The sequence below is a fragment of the Megachile rotundata genome, chromosome 5, assembly GCF_050947335.1.
Source record: "Megachile rotundata isolate GNS110a chromosome 5, iyMegRotu1, whole genome shotgun sequence".
NCBI classification, from domain to species: domain Eukaryota; kingdom Metazoa; phylum Arthropoda; class Insecta; order Hymenoptera; family Megachilidae; genus Megachile; species Megachile rotundata.
This window is the reverse complement of record NC_134987.1, coordinates 8,248,262-8,274,303: the sequence shown is the minus strand read 5'-3', so window position 1 is coordinate 8,274,303 and position 26,042 is coordinate 8,248,262. Positions and strand designations below refer to the sequence as shown.

Here is a 26,042-nt window from a genome sequence, read left to right as displayed (position 1 = left end):
ATGTAAAAATAACCAAAATGCTGGTTAAAGCTTAGTTTTTGAATTATTAATGAAAAACACTGACCAATCAGAGCGCGAGAATAGCGCGCGCTCAGATGCGAGAGCGACGGGTGCAAGCGTGACGGTTGACCCTGGTCGTGAACAAAGAAATCGCGCGATATCGGTAACATAGTTACCATCATTGGTAATATGTCAGCCGGTAAGTAGTAACAAAATTCACAACTATTAATAAATATAAATTTATTATCGGAACTCGTATGGATGAAACGAAAGTAAAGGTGAAGATCAAGCGCAGTTTTTTTTACATAATTAAAAATTCACTCATGAGGTAAGTGTCCGAGTATTTTTTAATTTTATGTCGTTAAACAAACAGTCATTTTTTTTGATTATCTAAAAAAACTGCGCTTGATCTTTACCTTTATTTTCGCTTAATCCATACAATTAGTTTCGTTAATAAATTCATACTTATTAATAGTTGTGAATTTTATAACTACTTACCGGCTGACATATTACCGATGATGGTAACTATGTTACCGATATCGCGCGATTTCTTTGTTCACGACCAGGGTCAACCGTCACGCTTGCACCCGTCGCTCTCTCATCTGAGCGCGCGCTATTCTCGCGCTCTGATTGGTCAGTGTTTTTCATTAATAAATAAAAAACTAAGCTTTAACCAGCATTTTGATAAAGGAAAAAGTTGTTCAGAATCATCCCAGCTATCTCCCCCTAAAATTATGCCCACCTGTAGCCGAACACCCGTATATCGGTTATACCGGCAAATGTGTCATTACAGTAATGGCTTTAATAAATTACAAGTCAATATGTCCCGAATTACATTATGATTTGTATTATTTTAATTAGGGAAACGTTTCAAATATGTCGGTAAACATTGTATTAAAAAAGGATTGAAACTAAAAATAATTTGCAACGTATTGCCAACAAAAACAATAGAACAGCTATTTCATGTTTGCCATCTGCAACAATAGCAACGTCCCTTTCTTTTCCAGTCGTTATCTACCTGTACGTTAAACATTTTGATCGTTAATTAAATCCATAAATACAGTCCAAATTATTTCGTGCTTGGTCTCAGTTTTAGGAGGAAAATGTCTCAAATATGTTGACGAATGTTTTATTTTAAAAAAGCAAAAAATAGTACAGTTTTTCATTTCTATTCGTAGTGTCTAAACGAGGTTTACGTTATACTTCGTGGGGACAGAGCGTTTAAGGAGGTTTTCTCCTGCAGTGGTGGGGATGTGTTTTGGCGCATATCTATTGGTCATTTTCACTTATGTCAAGTGGTGTGTATCTGTGCTTAGCTGCTGCATCTAAGTTTCAGAGGAAGATTTTTCAGTATAGAGTCAGCAGTTCATCGCGCCTAGTCGTATAGACATTCTAAATACGATTTTTAGTGGCGTTTTTCCTGCGACTTCTATGTTTTTTGTATTTTGTTTATTTTTGTGTTTATTTTTTTTCTTTTGTAGTTTTATTTATTTTTTTGTTTATTTTTTTTTTCTTTGGTAATTTTTGGTAATTTTTTTGGTACTTTTTGTTTGTATTTTTTTTTTTTTTTTATTAACGCGTTTTCAAATATATTTATAAGTGAATTTGGTGTGATATTTATCATATGTGTAAAGTGAAGTACATTGTGATTCAGTTTGTGCAATTAATAGTTCACAATGCCACGAAGAGCGAAAGTGGAACATACTGAAATTTTCGAAGCTGTCAAAGAATTAAACTTTTTTACTGATGGCAACAAATTGCATTCCTTATCGGACAACGTGTGGGATGTTGCATGTTGCCGCTTAAATGGTGCAATAACAAAAAAACATTTATATTTATGCATATCGCAAAACAGATCTGGAATACTGGATAAATTGAAAAATCTATATAATGTGAACATCGACACCAGTATCAATTCCCATCAACCTGCAAGTGAAAGTGACGTTTCTAATATATCCAATTGGTCAACTGGCAATTTGGGTAGTGTTATGCCTGAATTGCGCACCACCATCAAAATTAATATAGAAGAGTGGACAAAAGTTGCACCGAAGAAGACAACTTACAAAAACCGTGAATATTTCGTTTTAGGAGACGGTTGGGCAGACATCATAAGCCGCCAAATATGGTTACAATTGAAACTTCCATGTTGCTTTGCATTTAAATATGCTAAATGTAACAAAAGCGACAATGGATTATTTTTAAAAGTGAAAGGCAGATGTACAGAATGCAAGAACGATGTTAGCTTATACAATGTTAACGGTCCAGATGAAGATGGATTGTTATTACACATTTCTACGTGTGATTCTAAGGATATTGTGCACAACAGAAGAAGGCAATTACGAGGAGCCCAACGGAAGCGCATAGTGAAGGAATTACAGGGAAAAAGTGCGTATGCGTGGATCAGGGAAGAGGCCAATAAGGAAATGGAATTTGGAGATGCGATACCATCTCATATATATAAACCTGAAGTTCTATGGAAAGCCAAACAGCTTGAAGCACATAAGGAATTAGGTAATAATAAAATTTCTGATCCCTTATACAATTTATTAAAATTAAAAGACGAAAATTTGGAAGTAATGCGAAATATAAAGCAAATAGGAATTAACGACATATTTGTAATGTATTGGAGCCCAGAACAGGCTTATTTATATAAAGAAATAATTAAGCAAAAACGTTATACATGTAGTCATGTATGTATAGATGCTACGGGATCAATTGTAAGAAAAATGAAAAAAGCAGACGGTTCTAGTAAAGTAATATTGCTATATCAAGCAGTTATACCATTTGAAAATCAAGTTCTTCCAGTTTTTCAAATGATTTCCGAAAGACATGACACTAATGTTATAACGTTTTGGCTAAGGGAATGGCTACGATCAACAATGGTTTCAGTTCCCTCCAGTATTGTAATAGATTATTCTCTCGCATTACTGAATGCCGTAGTTTTAGCATTCAATAATGTAGATTTAATAACATATGTAGATAATTGTTTAAATTACTTAAAAACTAATAACATCGCATTAAAACCAAAAAGCGTAATTAAAATAGATATTGCACATTTTATTAAAATGGTGTGTCGATGGAAATGTTTCCATCATAAACCTAGAAGAGTAAAAGATTTCTATGTACGTTGCATTGGTTTATTAACATCATGCGATAATATAAATTTATTTCAAAATATTTCTGAAGACATAGTGATAGTAGCCATCTCCCAAATAGAATACAATACATGTTCAATTGCACAACAGAGGTTGATAAATTTAATTAAAACATATAAAATAGAAATTAGCTATGATGATATAGATAATAAAAATAAAAATAAAAGTAATGTCACATTAGATACCGACACCAGCTACAGTAGTGATTTAAATAATTTTTTCAAATTCCTTAACGTGGAAAATGAAACATCATTTATTGATGTTTCTATCTCTGATAGATTAAATCCGTACTGGTGTCCTGATATTCTTCCAAATTTTCGTCAGATTTGCAAACATTTCCCTCTTTGGACATCATTAATATCAAATCCAAATGATGTACCAACTTCGTCTTATGTAGAGGAATATTTTAGGGAATTAAAACAATTAACTTTAAAAAATTGTAAAAATATTCGCGTAGATAAATTTATATTGCAACATATTGCATCGATAGCAGGGCATATGAAAATTTTAAATGCAATGCAATTAAATAAAAATCAACAATGTAATACAGTAGCTTTCAATAGTAGCATAAACGAAATTGGAGAAAATAATACAATCCGCGAAAATAGCACATTACTTTCTTTCAATTCTGAGCAGGTAGATAATAGTTTAATTGATATCTCAATACCCTCAACTGATAATAATTTAAATAAAAATACAATACATACAATAGTCAGTAAAAGAAAATTTATTAATATAGACGATAATAATAAAGAAAATATAGATTTTAATCATTCTGACGATACGTACGAATCAGACCAAAGTAATATTTTAAATGAAATTGAAAATTGGAAAGGGAAAGTAAAGGAACCTAGCAAAAAACGAGGAAAATATTTAACTATGTGTCCAGATATTAAAGATATACATATAAAACCAAAATTAAGTAGGAATCTACCTATGTTAGAAAATGGTATTTTACTAGGGCCACAATTAATTGCATCAAAACACGTATCAATGAGAAATACGTGTGCATTTGATTCGTTTGCACAAGCACTCTTAGTAGCATATCGAGATTGGTGCTCGTATAATACTTATATAAATAAATCGGAAAATACTTTCTTCTTATTTATAAAAAATTTATCTGAACTTGGTATTTCCAAAAAAATATATAAAGAACGAGCCATAATACTCAGTAGCATATTTAAATCAGAAGGAAATTATATAGATTGTGCATGTAATATTAGTAATTTAATTAGAAAACATTTATTACAAAAAGACAGTTCATATGCAATTGTACAGGAATGCTCAACCTGTAAATATTTAAAGGAAAAATCTGAAGTCCTTGTAGATGTAAATGTACGACCGTTTTATGAGAACGGTATACAGGCTTTAAAAAATTCATTTTATAATATAATATCATTTAAAGAATCAACTCTATGCACCAGATGCAATAATTACACCGTTGGCACTAAAATTATACCAGGGCAACAAATTATTTTTGACATCGAACCACTACAACATAGTCATTTAGCCTTAACAGAAAATATCTGTAATTGGGAAGGTACTTTTACATTATTACAAGTACCGGATGAAATAATAATCGAAAATATAAAATTCAAGTTAGTGTCAGCGATCGAATATACAGGAAGCACGAATTCCCAAAATGTAGGCCACTACATTTCTCATTGTAAGAGAATAACAGGAACCTGGGAAATATACAATGACCTGTCACGGTCAAAAAAAGGTGCTATCACTACATCTAGGCAATTATTACAGAAACGGAAACTCTCCCTATTAATTTACATTAAGTCTGATAATTAAGGACGTAAATTAATAAATAAATTGTCCAGTGTCGCACTACACTGCAAAGCGTAGTACCAACGACTTTGTCGGTGGTTAACAATTGCAATCAAAAGCAATTGTACTCACGGATCGTAAGATCATGCGAGTTGATCGACACTTGGCTGTACACTTCTGAATAGTGTACACTCCGCTGACTTATTCACGGAGAAAGCCAAAAATCAAAAACGTTGCAACGAATCAGTGTCGCACTACACTGTAAAGGGTAGTACCAACGACTTTGTCGGTGGTTAACAATTGCAATCAAAAGCAATTGTACTCACGGATCGTAAGATCATGCGAGTTGATCGACACTTGGCTGTACACTTCTGAATAGTGTACACTCCGCTGACTTATTCACGGAGAAAGCCAAAAATCAAAAACGTTGCAACGAATCAGTGTCGCACTACACTGTAAAGGGTAGTACCAACGACTTTGTCGGTGGTTAACAATTGCAATCAAAAGCAATTGTACTCACGGATCGTAAGATCATGCGAGTTGATCGACACTTGGCTGTACACTTCTGAATAGTGTACACTCCGCTGACTTATTCACGGAGAAAGCCAAAAATCAAAAACGTTGCAACGAATCAGTGTCGCACTACACTGTAAAGGGTAGTACCAACGACTTTGTCGGTGGTTAACAATTGCAATCAAAAGCAATTGTACTCACGGATCGTAAGATCATGCGAGTTGATCGACACTTGGCTGTACACTTCTGAATAGTGTACACTCCGCTGACTTATTCACAGGGAAAGCCAAAAATCAAAAACGTTGCAACGATCCAGCGTCGCACTACGCTGCAAAGCGTAGTACCAACGACTTTGTCGGTGGTTGACAATTGCAAACAAAAGCAATTGTACTCGCAGACCGAAAGGTTATGCGAGTTCTTCGACGTTAATAATCATTATAATCATTATAATCATCACACTCATCACACTCATCACACTCATCATACTCATCATACTCATCACATTCATACTACTCATTATAACCACCATAACCACCACGATCATCACAATCATCATAATCAACGTAATCAACAAGAGAAGCAGAACAAGAACAGTATTACGCGCATAGAAAGGGAAATCACGATTCAGGTAACGTTTTACAATTTTCGAATATATTGCATAATTTCATTATTACGTTTGCAAATTAATAAAACATTTATAAAGTATAAATTATTTATTTTAAGAAATAAGTAAATAAACGAAAATTACTTTTCAGTTGTTGCAAGAATGGAAAAGAAGAAATTCACATTTTAACCATCAAACAACACAATACATCAACCACGAGACAAACTGTATCTGAAACAATTTCTTTGCTGCACTGTTCCAATGGTATGTAATTTACGCTTTTCTTTTATTATTGCAATTTTTTAATTTTAATCCTCTAAATGCTACATAATATTTCAGAACACATTTACTTAATAGGAAACAGTGCTCGCAAGAAGGGCTCCAAATCTCCAAAAATGAAGATCGCTCTCGTTGACTAATAAACAAGATATATCAGGCAAAAACATCAACCAAGAAACAAACTGTGTCTGACACAATTTCTTTGCTGCACTGTTCCAATGGTATGTAATTTACGCTTTTCTTTTATTATTGCAATTTTTTAATTTTAATCCTCTAAATGCTACATAATATTTCAGAACACATTTACTTAATAGGAAACAGTGCTCGCAAGAAGGGCTCCAAATCTCCAAAAATGAAGATCGCTCTCGTTGACTAATAAACAAGATATATCAGGCAAAAACATCAACCAAGAAACAAACTGTGTCTGACACAATTTCTTTGCTGCACTGTTCCAATGGTATGTAATTTACGCTTTTCTTTTATTATTGCAGTTTTTTTATTTTAATCCTCTAAATGCTACATAATATTTCAGAACACATTTACTTAATAGGAAACAGTGCTCGCAAGAAGGGCTCCAAATCTCCAAAAATGAAGATCGCTCTCGTTAACTAATAAACAAGATATATCAGGCAAAAACATCAACCAAGAAACAAACTGTGTCTGACACAATTTCTTTGCTGCACTGTTCCAATGGTATGTAATTTACGCTTTTCTTTTATTATTGCAGTTTTTTTATTTTAATCCTCTAAATGCTACATAATATTTCAGAACACATTTACTTAATAGGAAACAGTGCTCGCAAGAAGGGCTCCAAATCTCCAAAAATGAAGATCGCTCTCGTTGACTAATAAACAAGATATATCAGGCAAAAACATCAACCAAGAAACAAACTGTGTCTGACACAATTTCTTTGCTGCACTGTTCCAATGGTATGTAATTTACGCTTTTCTTTTATTATTGCAATTTTTTAATTTTAATCCTCTAAATGCTACATAATATTTCAGAACACATTTACTTAATAGGAAACAGTGCTCGCAAGAAGGGCTCCAAATCTCCAAAAATGAAGATCGCTCTCGTTGACTAATAAACAAGATATATCAGGCAAAAACATCAACCAAGAAACAAACTGTGTCTGACACAATTTCTTTGCTGCACTGTTCCAATGGTATGTAATTTACGCTTTTCTTTTATTATTGCAGTTTTTTTATTTTAATCCTCTAAATGCTACATAATATTTCAGAACACATTTACTTAATAGGAAACAGTGCTCGCAAGAAGGGCTCCAAATCTCCAAAAATGAAGATCGCTCTCGTTAACTAATAAACAAGATATATCAGGCAAAAACATCAACCAAGAAACAAACTGTGTCTGACACAATTTCTTTGCTGCACTGTTCCAATGGTATGTAATTTACGCTTTTCTTTTATTATTGCAGTTTTTTTATTTTAATCCTCTAAATGCTACATAATATTTCAGAACACATTTACTTAATAGGAAACAGTGCCTGCAAGAAGACCTCAAAAATCCCCAAAAATGGCGAAGCGTACCCTAAAACGAAGTCTTACAGATACAAACGGAAGTAAAAGCGTTTAACATCCTGGAAGATTCAACACGGAAGAACTTCGATGTAAATTATATTACTTTAATTGTACATTTTTTCTTGCATTGAGTTCGATTATATTCATTTCACATTCTGAGTTCCCCCTTATTGCGTAATAAAATATATTCTGTTCTGCTCCGAAACTTGTTCATTTCACAAAATTATATTAAAAAAAATACATATGTTTTTTATACTTCTCAAATAATAATTGTTGATTGTAATAACCATGTTTACCATTAATTAAGTGAATAAAAGTAATTACTGAAAGGTATTGACATGTCAGATACACACCAGAACCACACATCCACAAATCCCACATTCCATTTACACATAATCATTGTAAAAGGAACTCGTTCCATAGTAAATGCCGTTCTTCACCTCGTTCGCGCTACTAATTTCTAAGCTCAATACCAGATACGTTACAAATAGTATAAACGGGAATAAATGATTAACAAACACCACGTGCGACAAAATTTGAAAAATCTTACAAAACTGCGGAGTGCCTCCTTGCGCATTTTTTCAGAAATCGGTACCCACGAACCCCTTCAGGTATAAACGCAAGTGAAGATGGTACAAACCTCTACAAACGAATCCATAGAAGCAACCCCGAAAAACATTTGAAAAATCTTAGAAAACTGCAGAGTGCCCCCTAGCGGATTTTTTCAGAAGTCGGTACCCACGAACCCCTTGAGGTGCAAACGCAAGTGAAGATGGTACAATCCTCTAGAAGCGAAAACATAGCAGCACCCCCAAGAACATTTGAAAAATCTTAGAAAACTGCAGAGTGCCCCCCAGCGGATTTTTTCAGAAGTCGGTACCCACGAACCCCTTGAGGTACAAACGCAAGTGAAGATGGTACAAACCTCTAGAAGCGAAAACATAGCAGCACCCCCAAAAACATTTGAAAAATCTTAGAAAACGACAGAGTGCCCCCTAGCGGACTTTTTCAGAAGTAGGTACCCACGAACCCCTTGAGGTACAAACGCAAATGAAGATGGTACAAACCACTACAAGCGAATACGTAGTAGCAACCCCGAAAAACATTCGAAAAATCTTAGAAAACTGCAGAGTGCCCCCTAGCGGAGTTTTTCAGAAGTAGGTACCCACGAACCCCTTGAGGTACAAACGCAAGTGAAAATGGTATACGCCTGTACAGGCGAAAAGGAAACAACATCCCTAAGGAGATTAAACAAATTCTCAGAATTGAAGAAGTTACCTCTAGGGGATTTTTTTCAAAACGCGGTACAAACGAACCCTTTGAGGTACAAACGAAAGTAAAGGTGGTACAAACCTCTAGAGACGAAGAGGAAACAGCACCCCCAAGAAGATTTGAAAAATTCCAAAAATTGACGAAGTTACCTCTAGGGGATTTTTTTCAAAACGCGGTACAAACGAACCCTTTGAGGTACAAACGAAAGTAAAGGTGGTACAAACCTCTAGAGACGAATAGGAAACAGCACCCCCAACAAGATTTGAAAAATTCCAAAAATTGACGAAGTTACCTCTAGGGGATTTTTTTCAAAACGCGGTACAAACGAACCCTTTGAGGTACAAACGAAAGTAAAGGTGGTACAAACCTCTAGAGACGAATAGGAAACAGCACCCCCAACAAGATTTGAAAAATTCCAAAAATTGACGAAGTTACCTCTAGGGGAATTTTTTTCAAAACGCGGTACAAACGAACCCTTTGAGGTACAAACGAAAGTAAAGGTGGTACAAACCTCTAGAGACGAATAGGAAACAGCACCCCCAAGAAGATTTGAAAAATTCCCAAAATTGACGAAGTTACCTCTAGGGGATTTTTTTCAAAACGCGGTACAAACGAACCCTTTGAGGTACAAACGAAAGTAAAGGTGGTACAAACCTCTAGAGACGAATAAGAAACAGCACCCCCAACAAGATTTGAAAAATTCCCAAAATTGACGAAGTTACCTCTAGGGGAATTTTTTCAAAACGCGGTACAAACGAACCCTTTGAGGTACAAACGAAAGTAAAGGTGGTACAAACCTCTAGAGACGAATAGGAAACAGCACCCCCAAGAAGATTTGAAAAATTCCCAAAATTGACGAAGTTACCTCTAGGGGATTTTTTTCAAAACGCGGTACAAACGAACCCTTTGAGGTACAAACGAAAGTAAAGGTGGTACAAACCTCTAGAGACGAATAGGAAACAGCACCCCCAACAAGATTTGAAAAATTCCCAAAATTGACGAAGTTACCTCTAGGGGAATTTTTTTCAAAAGGCGGTACAAACGAACCCTTTGAGGTACAAACGAAAGTAAAGGTGGTACAAACCTCTAGAGACGAATAGGAAACAGCACCCCCAACAAGATTTGAAAAATTCCCAAAATTGACGAAGTTACCTCTAGGGGAATTTTTTTCAAAACGCGGTACAAACGAACCCTTTGAGGTACAAACGAAAGTAAAGGTGGTACAAACCTCTAGAGACGAATAGGAAACAGCACCCCCAAGAAGATTTGAAAAATTCCAAAAATTGACGAAGTTACCTCTAGGGGAATTTTTTTCAAAACGCGGTACAAACGAACCCTTTGAGGTACAAACGAAAGTAAAGGTGGTACAAACCTCTAGAGACGAATAGGAAACAGCACCCCCAACAAGATTTGAAAAATTCCAAAAATTGACGAAGTTACCTCTAGGGGATTTTTTTCAAAACGCGGTACAAACGAACCCTTTGAGGTACAAACGAAAGTAAAGGTGGTACAAACCTCTAGAGACGAATAGGAAACAGCACCCCCAAGAAGATTTGAAAAATTCCAAAAATTGACGAAGTTACCTCTAGGGGAATTTTTTTCAAAAGGCGGTACAAACGAACCCTTTGAGGTACAAACGAAAGTAAAGGTGGTACAAACCTCTAGAGACGAATAGGAAACAGCACCCCCAAGAAGATTTGAAAAATTCCCAAAATTGACGAAGTTACCTCTAGGGGATTTTTTTCAAAACGCGGTACAAACGAACCCTTTGAGGTACAAACGAAAGTAAAGGTGGTACAAACCTCTAGAGACGAATAGGAAACAGCACCCCCAACAAGATTTGAAAAATTCCCAAAATTGACGAAGTTACCTCTAGGGGAATTTTTTCAAAACGCGGTACAAACGAACCCTTTGAGGTACAAACGAAAGTAAAGGTGGTACAAACCTCTAGAGACGAATAGGAAACAGCACCCCCAAGAAGATTTGAAAAATTCCCAAAATTGACGAAGTTACCTCTAGGGGATTTTTTTCAAAACGCGGTACAAACGAACCCTTTGAGGTACAAACGAAAGTAAAGGTGGTACAAACCTCTAGAGACGAATAGGAAACAGCACCCCCAAGAAGATTTGAAAAATTCCCAAAATTGACGAAGTTACCTCTAGGGGAATTTTTTTCAAAAGGCGGTACAAACGAACCCTTTGAGGTACAAACGAAAGTAAAGGTGGTACAAACCTCTAGAGACGAATAGGAAACAGCACCCCCAACAAGATTTGAAAAATTCCCAAAATTGACGAAGTTACCTCTAGGGGAATTTTTTCAAAACGCGGTACAAACGAACCCTTTGAGGTACAAACGAAAGTAAAGGTGGTACAAACCTCTAGAGACGAATAGGAAACAGCACCCCCAAGAAGATTTGAAAAATTCCCAAAATTGACGAAGTTACCTCTAGGGGATTTTTTTCAAAACGCGGTACAAACGAACCCTTTGAGGTACAAACGAAAGTAAAGGTGGTACAAACCTCTAGAGACGAATAGGAAACAGCACCCCCAAGAAGATTTGAAAAATTCCCAAAATTGACGAAGTTACCTCTAGGGGAATTTTTTTCAAAAGGCGGTACAAACGAACCCTTTGAGGTACAAACGAAAGTAAAGGTGGTACAAACCTCTAGAGACGAATAGGAAACAGCACCCCCAACAAGATTTGAAAAATTCCCAAAATTGACGAAGTTACCTCTAGGGGAATTTTTTTCAAAACGCGGTACAAACGAACCCTTTGAGGTACAAACGAAAGTAAAGGTGGTACAAACCTCTAGAGACGAATAGGAAACAGCACCCCCAAGAAGATTTGAAAAATTCCAAAAATTGACGAAGTTACCTCTAGGGGAATTTTTTTCAAAACGCGGTACAAACGAACCCTTTGAGGTACAAACGAAAGTAAAGGTGGTACAAACCTCTAGAGACGAAGAGGAAACAGCACCCCCAAGAAGATTTGAAAAATTCCAAAAATTGACGAAGTTACCTCTAGGGGATTTTTTTCAAAACGCGGTACAAACGAACCCTTTGAGGTACAAACGAAAGTAAAGGTGGTACAAACCTCTAGAGACGAAGAGGAAACAGCACCCCCAAGAAGATTTGAAAAATTCCAAAAATTGACGAAGTTACCTCTAGGGGATTTTTTTCAAAACGCGGTACAAACGAACCCTTTGAGGTACAAACGAAAGTAAAGGTGGTACAAACCTCTAGAGACGAAGAGGAAACAGCACCCCCAAGAAGATTTGAAAAATTCCAAAAATTGACGAAGTTACCTCTAGGGGATTTTTTTCAAAACGCGGTACAAACGAACCCTTTGAGGTACAAACGAATGTGAGGGTGGTACAAACGGGTACAAACGACTAGGAATCAGCACCCGCAAGAAGATTTGGAATATCTCAAGAAATGGCGAAGTTACCCCTTGGGGGTACTTCCGAAAGGCGGTACAAACGCACCCCTTGGGGTACAAACAAATGTGAGGGTGGTACAAACGGGTACAAACGACTAGGAATCAGCACCCGCAAGAAGATTTGGAATATCTCAAAAAATGGCGAAGTTACCCCTTGGACGTACTTTCAAAACGCGGTATAAACGCACCCCTTGGGGTACAAACGAAAGTGAGGGTGGTACAAACCTCTACGGACGTCCCTTTTTATGATGGCTTTGAAAGAATTAAAAAATGTTAAAGTGGGGTGCTGGGGTATTTTTCACCCCCTAGTAACTTTTCACCCCTTGGGGTACAAACGAAAACAAAGGTGGTACAAACGGGTACAAACGATGCTAAATACGATGCAATTGAAAGAAATAAAATTTTTGAAAGTCGGGTGCTAAGTTCAGGTAGGTCTTCATTCATCCCACTAAAATCGACCCGTGCATTTGTGACGTATCGTGCCATAAAATATCGTTAGCTTTGATTCAAGGGTAAAATCATGGGAAAAGATCCGAACGGACGTTCAACTCCACATGGATCAATTCATTCTATCTTATTCATCTGTATATCATAATAGAAGTCTGCTTTGAATTAGGGAACAGATTAAATAAACCCGGGCGATAAAATTAAGTCGCAGGTCAAATTAAATTTAGCTCGAAGTTTAACTAAAAATAAGTAGTTTCCGAACGACCACATAGGATAAGTGAAAATAGGTTAAGGCTGGCGCAAAGTTGCCTTTCAGATTAGTATTTTTAACTAGCAGTCTTGATAACAGAATTCGATTAAATTAGATTAAGGTCGGACAGATTAAGCAAAAATAAATAGATTGGAACGATAAAGCTCAGGTCAGTTCAGATCTGATTCGAACGAATGAAATGGCTGAATCGATCTCGTTAACCTTAACCATATCTTGGCGATATTATCGACACTCGGTTAAGCAGATATCGATAAGCAGCACTTAAACAGTCTTCGATTGCACCTATCGTTCACGAAACAAGAACAGCCAGAATTAGGTGCATGTTTACGAGATAAGAAAAATTGATCGGAAAATGTCCGATCACGTAGTCCGGTAATTTGCATGGCAATACACGGGAGGCAAAATTGGCCGCGTGAAAGGGTTGAAGCGATTCAATTGGTAATTTAATAGGAGCACCGAAATAGTCTGTCGGTAGGTCGAATAATGTAGCGGCGAGTAACCGTGAGGAACTGTTTAACCTCGACCCCCGGCCTTCTCGTCGACAGAGGGTTGGATAGGAGAAACCGGAAGGTGGGAGTTGGTGCAGACGCGAGACTGATCGATGAAGAAAAGTATGCTATTTCAGGAGGCTCGAGTGGTCGTGACGTGGGCGAAGAATCTGGTGCTCCACACGCTGTGACACCTTCTCGAGGGCTATCGATTCTCCGCTTGCATCAACCTTCTTCTCTTTTCTTCCTGCAACCATCATCCTTCTCTTCCTTTCCGTTCTACCCTCGCCTCGGTTCGTTTCGTTCGAGAAAACGTGCAACCCCGCCAGAAATTCTTATGTAAATCGATTCAGGGCGACGCTGTTGAGAGCCGTGCAGCAAAGGAAATGCCACGGATGCTACGAGACGTACGATCCGCAATACGTGTCGGTTATCTTCCCTCGGGATAAATCGATAAACGCCGCTGATATTAGAACCCTTCCCGCAGGAGAAATTTACAAATTCCTAACTTACCGGGTTAACAAATTTACACGGCTTCCAATTCTTATAGTCAGATTTCTTCTTGAATACTCAACCAGTTGAATCACTAAGTTTATGGAATCTGAAATTTATTTTCTGAAATTGTATAATTCTCACGTTCTTAAATTTCCAATTTTTATTTTCCAGGTCGGAACTCTCAAATTTCCAATTTTCCAAGTTCCCGAATTTTCACGCTCTGAATTTCCAATTATCCGAGTTCTCAAATTCCCGAATTTTCACGCCCCAAATTCCCATCTTTCCAACTTTGAAAATTCTCAAATTTTCACACCCCCAATTCCCCATTCTCCAAGTTCCAAAATTCCCAAATTCTCACACCCCCAATTCCCAATTTTCCAAGTTCCAAAATTCCCAAATTCTCACGCCCCCAATTCCAAATTTTCCAATTTCTAAAATTCCCAAATTCTCACACCCCCAATTCCCAATTTTCCAATTTCTAAAATTCCCAAATCTCACCCTCCAAATTCCCAAACTTAAAAATTCAAAAATACTGAATTTCCAAATGGCCCAAACTTAATTTAAAAAATTGTAAAATAAATTTCCCACAAGTATTTCAAACGATAAATGTTGAATCGAAAAGAAGCCAATAACCGTTCGAGTATTAAAATTAAATCGCGAGCGTTCGTTTCACTCGCGATATCATTCTTTGTTCTTCGGCTACGATCGTGAAACAGATTTTTATTCGATTCTTTTATTTCTAGCGAATAAAACGATGATACGATATCTACGTATAATTGACTGAAGATTCAAAAATAACAAATGGAACGAAAAAAAGATTAAAGATAAGAGGATGACAAAGAGGCGCGTTAGAGTTCAAAGGTTAACGTCACTGTTTGAACGCAGCCTGTTACTCATTTCGATTGTTAATTCATTCAAAGAACTAACAGATAAATCGATATTAATATCCTCGTATGTACAATCGCGTGATTTATTTCTCTACATTGTATTGTGGAGAATCTTTTACGGGATAGCGTATAATTAAAGATTTTTCAAAAGGTTCTCTTGCGATACTATGCTTCGTAAGTGGAGAGATGGAATACTTGTAGATTGTAGATGGAAAAAGGAACTGTTTCTGACAAATTTTTACCTCGTGGAATATGTGAGTGAGATCAGAGTGAATTTATAAAATTTCATAATTCTAAATTTTTCCTACTTTCAAATTTTAATTTTCCAAATTTGGAAGTTTCAAATTTCCCAAACTCTCAAATCTTTAAATTTGTAAATTCCTCAATTTCTTAAATTATCAAATTTGCAACCTTTAAATTTCCCAACTTCACATTTCACAACCCTCCTCTCAAAACAAATCACAGATGCATTATCCCTCAAAAAAAGAAAAAAAAATAATAGAAAAATCATTTCGCTTTTCAGTACACAAAGATGATCACGGATAAGAAAAGTGAAAACGCTTCCTAGCTCTCTCGATGGTTAATTGAAGTGATTCGATGTAGAAGTGGTTGCAAACCGGATGGAATGCGTATTGTTGAAGATCATCAAAGCCATTCCCGGAATAACCAAGCCCTCACTTTCACCCGGCGTCGTTTCTTGCCACGGTTCCCTGGGGATAATTAACGACCGGGCAGAAAAGCTCTCCGATACAGGGAGAGTTCTCTTCTTTCCTGCCCTCTGACTGGCCGCCGGCTCAACGAGCTAATTATTCGCAGACGATTGTTAATTAAATAAATTCCGTTTCTCTGCACCGTAGTTTGCCGCCGGAACGATTTTTCTTCCCTCGCGAATAGACCTATCACTATCGATTATCGGTACCTTATTGATACTCCACGATATATCGGTAATATGTAGTTTTATTAACCATTGAAGATAAAACTGACGAGGTGACTTGTAATTCTGATTTAATCTGAAGTTTATTCTGATTTAAATTTAGTCTAGCAGAAATTGTTATGATATAAATTCTTGTCTAAATTGCAAGCGTAACTCAAACTTGATCAAAGTTAACCTAAGGTAATCAAACCTAGACTGACTTTGACCTATCACAATCTAACCTAATACATAATATTAGCGTTCCACCTACTTATTGTTTAAACTTCAAATATAATTTAATTTAGGCTAACCAAACTTGTAACCAGGTTGAAAATCTTCAACATCAAATTTAAATTTTGATCCATTATTAACTTCGAATCCAGCCTACTCTACCTTCAATAAAAAAAATAACTGCATACTAAAATTATGTTACAAGTTAGGTTAAAATAAATTGATTTAAATAACAAAATTGCTCGTTACATTTTAATCAACCTCCATAATAATCGATAACACCTCTAAGGATCTAACTTATTCAGCATACCAGTAAATATCGAAAACAGGTTTGATTTGATGAAGCGCATCAACTTTCTCAAACGCGATCATTTAGCCGAATGCTAGATAAATTATAATGAAACATTCATGCTGCATGATTGATTAACAGCTAAAATAAGAAACCGGAGATAATCGATCATACTCGTGCGGCTATAATCGATCATGTATGATGTATCGAACGAGATCTAGAGCGCGAATCATTTTGACTTTAATCCATCTTGTTGGAAAAGTTCGCTTTCGCGTTTCACGCACTGTGGCAATTTTTGGCGAACCGAATACCCTTCTCCCGTAGGTTTTAGCCTCGTCATTGGTTTCATTATACAGAACTTTGGTCCTCGCATCTGTGTCTAATCAATCATGCGTTCATGAAATTCTTTCTCAGCGAATCCGTTAATAAGTGATCGAAAAATGATATGATACAGTAAGATTTCTTAATCAGTACTTAGAAAGTGCAGTGATCGATCAGTTCTTATTCGAATAAATAAAACGAGTATTAAAGCGATCCCATATATCGTAGGTTTTCACGTGAGATGCAGTTTAGGTTTCAATCGTGTTTATAACAAAGATATATACACATGCGAAAATTCTTATTCGTAAATCATTTGTATATCTACATACAACATGCAGCGGAAATATCTTTCGTCCAAAATGTTTAATAATGTGAAACACATATTCCATAGGTACAAAATACCTGAAATTTATAAATAACGGTGCAGTAATGTCAGCGGGACAAAAATTCATAGAACGCAATCCAAATAAAGAAAAAAAGAATCGCACGAATTATCGATGCAATATTGCATGTTTACTGCTGAAAGAACAACAATGTCAGTAAACATATCGTGTTCCAGCGTATTAATTACCAACGTTATCGATCTTTCAATTGTTTTTCAGTAACCATATATTTGCATCCTCCAGTCGACTGTCAGTCGTTGAATAACTGATAAAGGTATTAAAAATCGGGTATTATTGAAAAAGTTTTATCAATTCAGCTGTACTTTTCGTTTCATCAAATTTTAATGAAATCGATGTAAATTAATTATTGTTAATATTTTATATGTACTGTTACGTGTGCATGAAATATGATTATAATTTCACGCTTAAAATTTACTGTGCGGTATATTGCCACTCTTGAAATTCGCTAGACGATATATCGCCACTTTTGGAATTTGCCTCGCGTTATATTGCCAAGCTTAAGATTTGCTATGTGTTATATTGCCAAGCTTGAAATTTGCTATGCGCTATATTTCCACACTTGGAATTCACTACGCGATATATCGCCACTTTTGGAATTTGCCTCGCGTTATATTGCCAAGCTTAAGATTTGATATGTGTTATATTGCCAAGCTTGAAATTTGCTATGCGCTATATTTCCACACTTGGAATTCACTACGCAATATATCGCCACTTTTGGAATTTGCCTCGCGTTATATTGCCAAGCTTAAGATTTGATATGTGTTATATTGCCAAGCTTGAGATTCGCTATGCTCTATATTTCCACACATGGAATTCACTACGCGTTATATCGCCACTTTTGGAATTTGCCTCGCGTAATATTGCCAAGCTTGAGATTTGCAGTGCATTATATTGCCAAGCTTGAGATTCGCTATGCGCTATATTTCCACGCTTGGAATTCACTACGCGTTATATCGCCACTTTTGGAATCTGCCTCCCGTTATATTGCCAAGCTTGAAATTCGCTGTGCATTATATTGCCAAGCTTGAGATTCGCTATGCGCTATATTTCCACACTTGGAATTCACTACGCGTTATATCGCCACTTTTGGAATTTCCCTTGCATTATATTGCCAAGCTTGAGATTCGCAGTGCGTTACATTACCAAGCTTGAGATTCGCTGTGCGCTGTAATTTCCACTTAGAATTCACTACGCGTTATATCGCCACTTTTGGAATTCACTTCGCGTTATATTGCCAAGCTTGAAATGCGCTACACGTCATATTGCCACAGTCGAAATTCACCACGTTATACCGCCACTCCCTGTAGAATATAATTTGTATGCTAATCGCAAGAATGTTCCACTCCCACAATCATTTATTGCAATATAGTGAGAATCAACTGTACGTCACGTATTGATCTAGCAATAATCATGTTAGTTGTATTAGCAGGCTGATGTGGCACAAGTTTCGTGGCAAAACAATGAAAGCTGTTGATAGAATGTATCCTGCAATTAATCGTCGATATATTGGTGAAATTCATCCCCGATAAATTCACAGCCACGTCGCTCTGTCGCCTCTGGCGAACATTCCTTCGCGATGATGTTGCGTTGCCGCGAATCTCTAGTTTACATCGAGAAGATTTGCATAATACCAGGTCTGATTGCCAAACATCAAGAGTACGAAATCTCGAATTAGCACGCTCGTCTGAGTAGTAGTTATCGATATGCGCGTGACGCGTTGGGGAATTTAACAAACTAATTAGAAGGTGCTAGCTGATAATCGCAGGGACAATAGAACGATGTAACGTTGATCGTTTCTGCGATTATTTTGACGTATGAATCAATATCCTGATTGACTATCACTCGTCAAAGCCTGTCTTACTATAATATGTAGAGTATACTATGACAAGTCTGTATTGAAAACCAGACAAACTAACTGAAATTAAGTTTTTAAACTGAGCAAATAAACAGTGGTTGCATATTTAAGTTTCGATTAACACGTTCCTGTGTCACGTGAATAAAGGTAGGAGCACATTATTATCACGTCACATGAGGCCACGAGCAAAACACGTATTCCGATATTTGGCTTGCAATTTGTCACGTAATGACAAAGTAAAATCGTGTAGGTAATTTCTCTCGATATTCGTGTTTCTATCTCGAAGTTTCTAACAAGCGTTCAAAATTAGAAATCATATAGCAGTAAATAAGATTACGGGCAGAAACCATATCGTGATAGTCCATAATAAAAGAACCGTGATGATATTGCACTCGTTGTATCTTCACTTTCGTTCGCCCCGATATTTCTCTTTTAATTAAACGAAGCTTGATTAAAATTCTACCCTCGATAAACGACGTAATCCACGTGGCACGTAACGCGCTAATGATTTTAGCTCGTGGCAAGTACGTATGCGCCATTCCCGGAGGAAAATGTATCTCATAATGCTCTATTATCACAAGCTCGCGAGAAAAGTAAAGCTCCTTGGCTGGTACACGGTAAAGCACTTTGCTCGTCTAAGAAACGCATCGCGCTAAAACGTTCGCGATCAATTTACTTTCGACGCTATTCTTAGCGGCTTGCACGCCGCTAATCTTAGGGATAATAATATCGCGTGCTTGGATGCTCGTTGATGAACTCTAGCGCCTCGTCTTTGAAAAATGACGTCAAATACCGCTTTTCACCTGCTTGTTTTCTCAAAATCAAGAACGCCGTCCAAAAAGTCAACGAGCTCTTTCCTCCTCAAATTGATACCACAAATTCTTCTCTGTTTCGAAATCTTTAGATCTTAACATTTTCACAAGACTTAGGTTACTGTGAAAGATGGAGGAGAATGTAATTTGGGAACATGAAAGTGAGTAGTTCAAATATTGATATTCGAAGAACTGCATATGTATTTCTGTATCAAAGTTCTATTCCTATTCGACTAATCCAATTATTCGCTGGTTTAAGTCCAAACTTTACTATTATTATAAAACTGTTCTAAAAATACAATTTTCTATAATTATACAATTTTATATAATTATTTGCAGATTATCAAGGAAAAGTGAATACAATTTCGACCCATTAAATATAAAACATAAAATAAATATCGTATAAAATGTTCAAAATACACATTTGTTCTTGTGACAGCGTCTGCCATGCCGCCATTTTCTCCGTGCACGCTGTGCACAAAGTTATCGTTAAAATTCGAAATCCTTTTTCCAGCTTCCTGTATGGAACGTACACCGCAAACAGCAGCGTACAAATTCCAGTTTATCCATCAAATATAATGGCCGAAACGGGAAGACAGTTTCACCGGTTACCGGGGATTCGATTCTCGATAGCTCGATACGCGATGCAGCACGCCGACAGATCGCGGATGCGCCCGTAAATACAGACTCCGTATTTAATGGCTCGAATTTACGAAAAACCGTCGCGAACGATGGGAACGCGTCGCTGAAAACGGTACCATTGTTTCCCTACCGCCGCTAAAAATACCAAGGGAAATTTACAGGCAACTGGGAAAAAATACGAGACACAACAAGGGGGTGGGTAAAAAAAAATAGCGACGGACGTGTCTATTTGTAGAAGAACATATGGATTTCTAGAAACAGTGAATCAGGGATATGGTCTTGTTGTTTACGTTGCCAGAATCATTGTGGACGTTTATCGTGGGCCATTTAACCGGAAGATAAAAAGAGCAATGGAAAGACGAGGGGGAAGCCTATCAACGATTACGGCAACTTTTTCAACCAGACTAATTCCGCCTATGGAAACGCCTACGCGAAATTCATAGCTTATAGTGGTCGTGTCTCGACGGTTCTGCTTTTTGCAATAAATGCGGTTCGATGACCGCCGGAGGATCGATAAGGAGGATTCCAGGGGTGGAGAGATGATTCGAATTCTCCCTAGACTCTAAGTCGATTATGTTCCCCTTAAATTCTTTCTGAAGAATCCAAAATTTGACGCGCTGTGGGATTTGTTCCCGCGGGAGCCTGCGTGCGCATACGCACAGCTGCTGTATCTTGGTCTGCGCATGCGCATGGGTTTTATATACATTTTTCAATTTTAAAGTTCTAAAATACCAGTTTCAAAGTTGTAAACTTTCAACTCAATAAAGAGCAAAAGACCCGAAACATAATTCTAACGTTTCAAAGCTCTAAAATACCAAAATCCTAGCCACGAAATTTCAAAATACCAAATCCCTAAATTAAAAAATTTGAATCCCAAAAAATTTCAAAGTCTCGCAACTGCAAAATGTAGAATCATGGAAAGTATTGCGATATAGTCCGTGAAATGTTACAATGTGAAAATCGTTTGATCGAGAACGATTACATCGACGATCGTCGATTAAATCTGTAGCAAGGCGAAAATCGGGAAAGAAGATCGAAGGTGGCGTATTCGACAGAAATGCGAGGGAAAAATTGAGATTCCGTGAAATTTCCTTCGCTTGCAGCTTCGACGATACCCGACCAGGATCGCCGCTCTTGCAAATAGGCTTGCCGTTAATCCGACCGTGAAGATAATCGTTTTTCCGTTAGGGACGCCTTGGTTCACTTCCGGCATGTCGCATCGACGTGTCGCATAGATTCGATTACGTGTGCTGTCGCGTGTATCGACTGTCTTCGTGTCGATTTTATCAAATATCACGCCTTTAAAAATCGATTTACAACATTGCTAAATTATTTTCAATCACTTTTCACTATATCAAAAATATAAACTTTCAACATGAATAACAAAATTTAGTGCTGATGCACTGTTCGATAAATAAATTATCAACATAAATAAATAAATTATCAAGTTCAAAAAACTGATACCATTCATTTTACATATCCTGTGGTCCTAGCAAAACACCATTAATTTCAATGCAAATATAAATTTGTAAAACCTTGCTACTCTGACGACAGCAAATTTTTAAAACCATAAATGTAGATAATTTAATAAGCTATGTACTTTCTCGAGCTATGTACGATCTTATTAAAGAACCAATGGTTTGGTAAAATTTTAACGAAGTTATTCCACCCTGATAACGTGTCCCAATACGTTTGTAACAGACTGTATATAAAAGGGTTAAAAAAGAAACAGTAAAAAAGAAAATCGTCGCGTTCAATTTTATTTTACAAAGCCATCCCATCTGCGTTCAAAGTTTGAGTGCCACTAAGGTGGTACAGTACGCGATAAAACGGTGTATTGGATTCTCAAAACTTACAGAGTTCTCCGCAAACTACCTTTCTTCCGGGGTGGTGATCTCCGCCGCATAGTTTGTGTTCCGCAAAGCGTTTCGAACGGAACGGCGATCATAAGGCCGTAATTTTTGCGATTCAAAGAAATCCGACTGCGGCCGATTCTCTCGTGACTCGTAGACTCTTTTTCCCGACCGATCTCACGGGAATTTCTCGTAGCCTCTCCCTCGGTCCGGCAGAAACGAACGGAACGGGAAGAGGGGAAAACGGGAGGGAAGGGTAGGTACACTCGGATGAAACGTTCACTTCCGTTGAATAACGTGCACACTTGAAAATTTATTAAATTGCAAATCTTCTTGCAAGTCTTTGTTCTTGTAAATTTATAAATTTCTGAGTTTTCGAATTTTTAAATTTTTTAATTCATGGAGTTCCATATTTTGGTTTCAAGCTTTGAAGGTTTCAAACTTCTGAATTTCTAAAATCTAGATTTCCAAATTTCCCAAATACCAAATCTCCCAAATTCTTAAATTACTCAAATTCTAAATCCCCAAATTGCTAAATTTTCCAAATCCCCTTAACTCTGTGAATCCCCAAATTGCAGAAGCTAGCAAACCCCTACAATAGATCCGTAACTTCCCAAATCCCCAAATCCCAACGTCCTTAAATCGAACTAATCCCGAAATGTTGAGATTGTAGAATCGGAAAAAACGTACGGTATCTTTCCTTGGCAGCCATATTTTTTCCAGGGAAGCCAGATTTGCCGTTGACTGTACAGAACGGTTTGCCTGCGGGAACAGTCGGGTTCGCGACTTCCGTTCCAGCCAGAACCAGTCGGAGGGTTCTCGAATTGATTTCCTCTTTTCGCCGTAGGTGTTTTACGTCTGATTCGGCGCGGCCATAAATTCCAAGCTAACTTAACCGTTCGCTCGGAAAGCTTTCTTCGTTAATGCTTCGGGTCTCTCATGCTTCTCGGCCGTCCTCTCACGACCATGCTCTCTCTTTTTCCCCCCTTTCTTTTCTTCTTCCTTTCTTTCTTTCCGTCTACGCAAGCTGGCGTCGGTGACTGCTACCACGACTCCTTTTTCTAGGACCTTCGAATCTTCCACAGGAGCGAGTCCGACTCGGCTTATTATGCCGCTCAATATTCAACGGAGAATATCGCGAGCGAGAAAAAGGCTGGCTCCGTTAGTTATGCGCATAATTTTTAGGGGTCCTCGCCAGGGACATTCGATTCGATCGAGCCGGACGTTCTCGCTTCTCGATGGTCGTTTAATGGCTGGGAATATTGCGGTATTTCCGTTCCAATTCACCGACTACGGTAATCGGTCAGATTTTTCGAAATGAACATAAGCTGTATCTTCGTCTTCTTTAAACTTTCGTGAGATTTTAATTAAAAAGCTACCTGTTCCTCTGCAATTTACTTTTATTTGATTCAATTTTAAATGTGTTATTCTTACGTCGTATAAATTTGAAACAACTTATGATTTCAAGTTTCAGTGATTTTTATTCCGATTAATATCAAAGATTTATTATGAAAGCGAATCTCCGTTAACGAGACATTTAAAATTAAAAGCTTGTTCACGTTCCATAAAAGCTAAAAGAGTATGAAATCTGATTTCTTTTTTAAATTTACTTTCGTACTAAGCGGCCCGTATAGTCGGTGATAATTATCTTCTGAATCGTCGTAACGAAACAGTTGATAAACGACGCCGAGATATTTTCGTAAACAGAATAGAGTGTAGCGGTTTTGTAGTTGCTTTGTCCGCTTTGACAATAGTCCATAGAAAAAGGGGGCTATTTCGAAACACCCCTAACCTTGGAACCGCTCCAATTACATGCTCGATAAAGAGAGAACGACGGGATACTGATCAAATGCCAAGTACCAGGCAATTCGCGCGACTGCTGAGTATTCGAGGAAATCGAGGATTCGTAGACAAACGAATCACGTCAGCACGAAATATTTCTCAGCCCGATAAATTGGATCTATTCTGATTGATCTGTCAATCTTATCAATTCATTTCATGGTATTTGTCGGACGAATTGCTTTCAAGTTCTCAAATACTGCAGTTCGTGTATATTTAACTTCGATGAACATCTTTCTTGTATATTGTAAATAAATTTGTCAAAAATAATAATTTGTGTGGTAAAAACAAGTAACATTACTATGCAGTACGTGTATATTTTTATTTAAAATCATTCGATGGTGAACACCTTCATATCGTAAGTTAGTTAAAAATAGAATTTGTAATTAAAATAATAATTTTGATAAAAGCAAGTAACACATTACTATGCACGTAATGCACTTAATATGCACCTAGGATATACAACGTGTGTTAGGTACAATATTAATATGTACCTAAATAAGTAAATATCAATGCAGTATCTCGAATATTGCCCAAGCTCAAATCTCTCCGAAGTTTTCGTACTTTTTAATTAAAGAATCGCATCTCGGGATAAATGAAAAGGAATAAAAAAAGAATGGCTCGCGGGTTTAACGCGAATCGAGTGTTTATCACTCGGAAAGTTCCGACAGCGAAATACCTCGAAATGTCCGTTCTCAGTTTATTGTTCCAAGGTGAGGGTAACTTTACCGATGGCGAGCCACCGGCGGCGTCGCTGCCTGTAAATTAGCCTTATTCACGATCGTTCTGGGTTACGCACGCGGACGGAACAACTTTTAGCCGTTATGCCAGAAAATTGAGCGAGCTTCGCCGACACGTCCAGCCATTAGTCTAACGAATTTGAATCGCAAAGCGTGCCATGAATACCAGCCACAGGATGTGGCCGCGCTGGTAGTCTCCCTGCTCCCGTGTAACCTGCATTACTGCTACGTTCTGCCAGAACGGTCCATCGCGATAACTGGTCAGTTTGCTAGCCACCTCGTCAACCATTTAATACCTGTCGACCGATTGTCAGCTGACACTCCATTCCTTTTAAACGGTATTAACACGTACCGGATTGACGACGCACCGTTATTTATGCCATGCAAACGCCGATGCATCTTACGCTTCCTACCTGCTATCTATGTAGCGCAAATTCTGACGCACCACCATATACGTCATACGTTATCTATGCGATGCACACGGTGAACCTGCCATACGTGTACGGCGTTATCTATATCGATGATAGGCAGCTCGAGCGAGCTCGTCGAGCTAGTCACTCGTACCGGGAATATTGAAAGTGTAAAGAGAATCGGGGGAATCTTATCACAGCCCTGAGAAAATTCCACGGAAGCGAAGATGAATTGCGGAGGTTCCACGAGATTATACAACAGTCTTGCACCTATGGAATATAGAGGACCGGGAAGTTTTTACGGAGGGCCTAGGGATACTGTAAGATTTTGGGAGCCCTTGGACGCTCCTGGATTTTTAGTTGGTCCTAGAGATATTTATGGAAATGGTCTGAAGGGAATTTTGGAGGAGTGCCTTAGCTGAACTTTGAGATTTCAGGCAGGCTCAGGAGTATGTTAGAAGATTCTAGGCACTCTAGGGGAATTTTAGGAGATCCTAGATGTCCTTGGAAGATAGGACGCCTAGTAGACTTTTATAAGTTGTGGAAGATCATTGTATTTGAAAATGTATC

The 26,042-nt window shown here is 37.5% G+C and overlaps 1 protein-coding gene across 4 annotated transcripts in view; it reads right to left on the bottom strand.

Annotated features, from left to right (window-relative positions):
• tsl (membrane-attack complex domain containing protein torso-like) overlaps positions 1-26,042 on the bottom strand; it is a 137,851-nt gene that overhangs the window by 68,119 nt on the left and 43,690 nt on the right. The gene's annotated exons all lie outside the window — the stretch shown is intronic.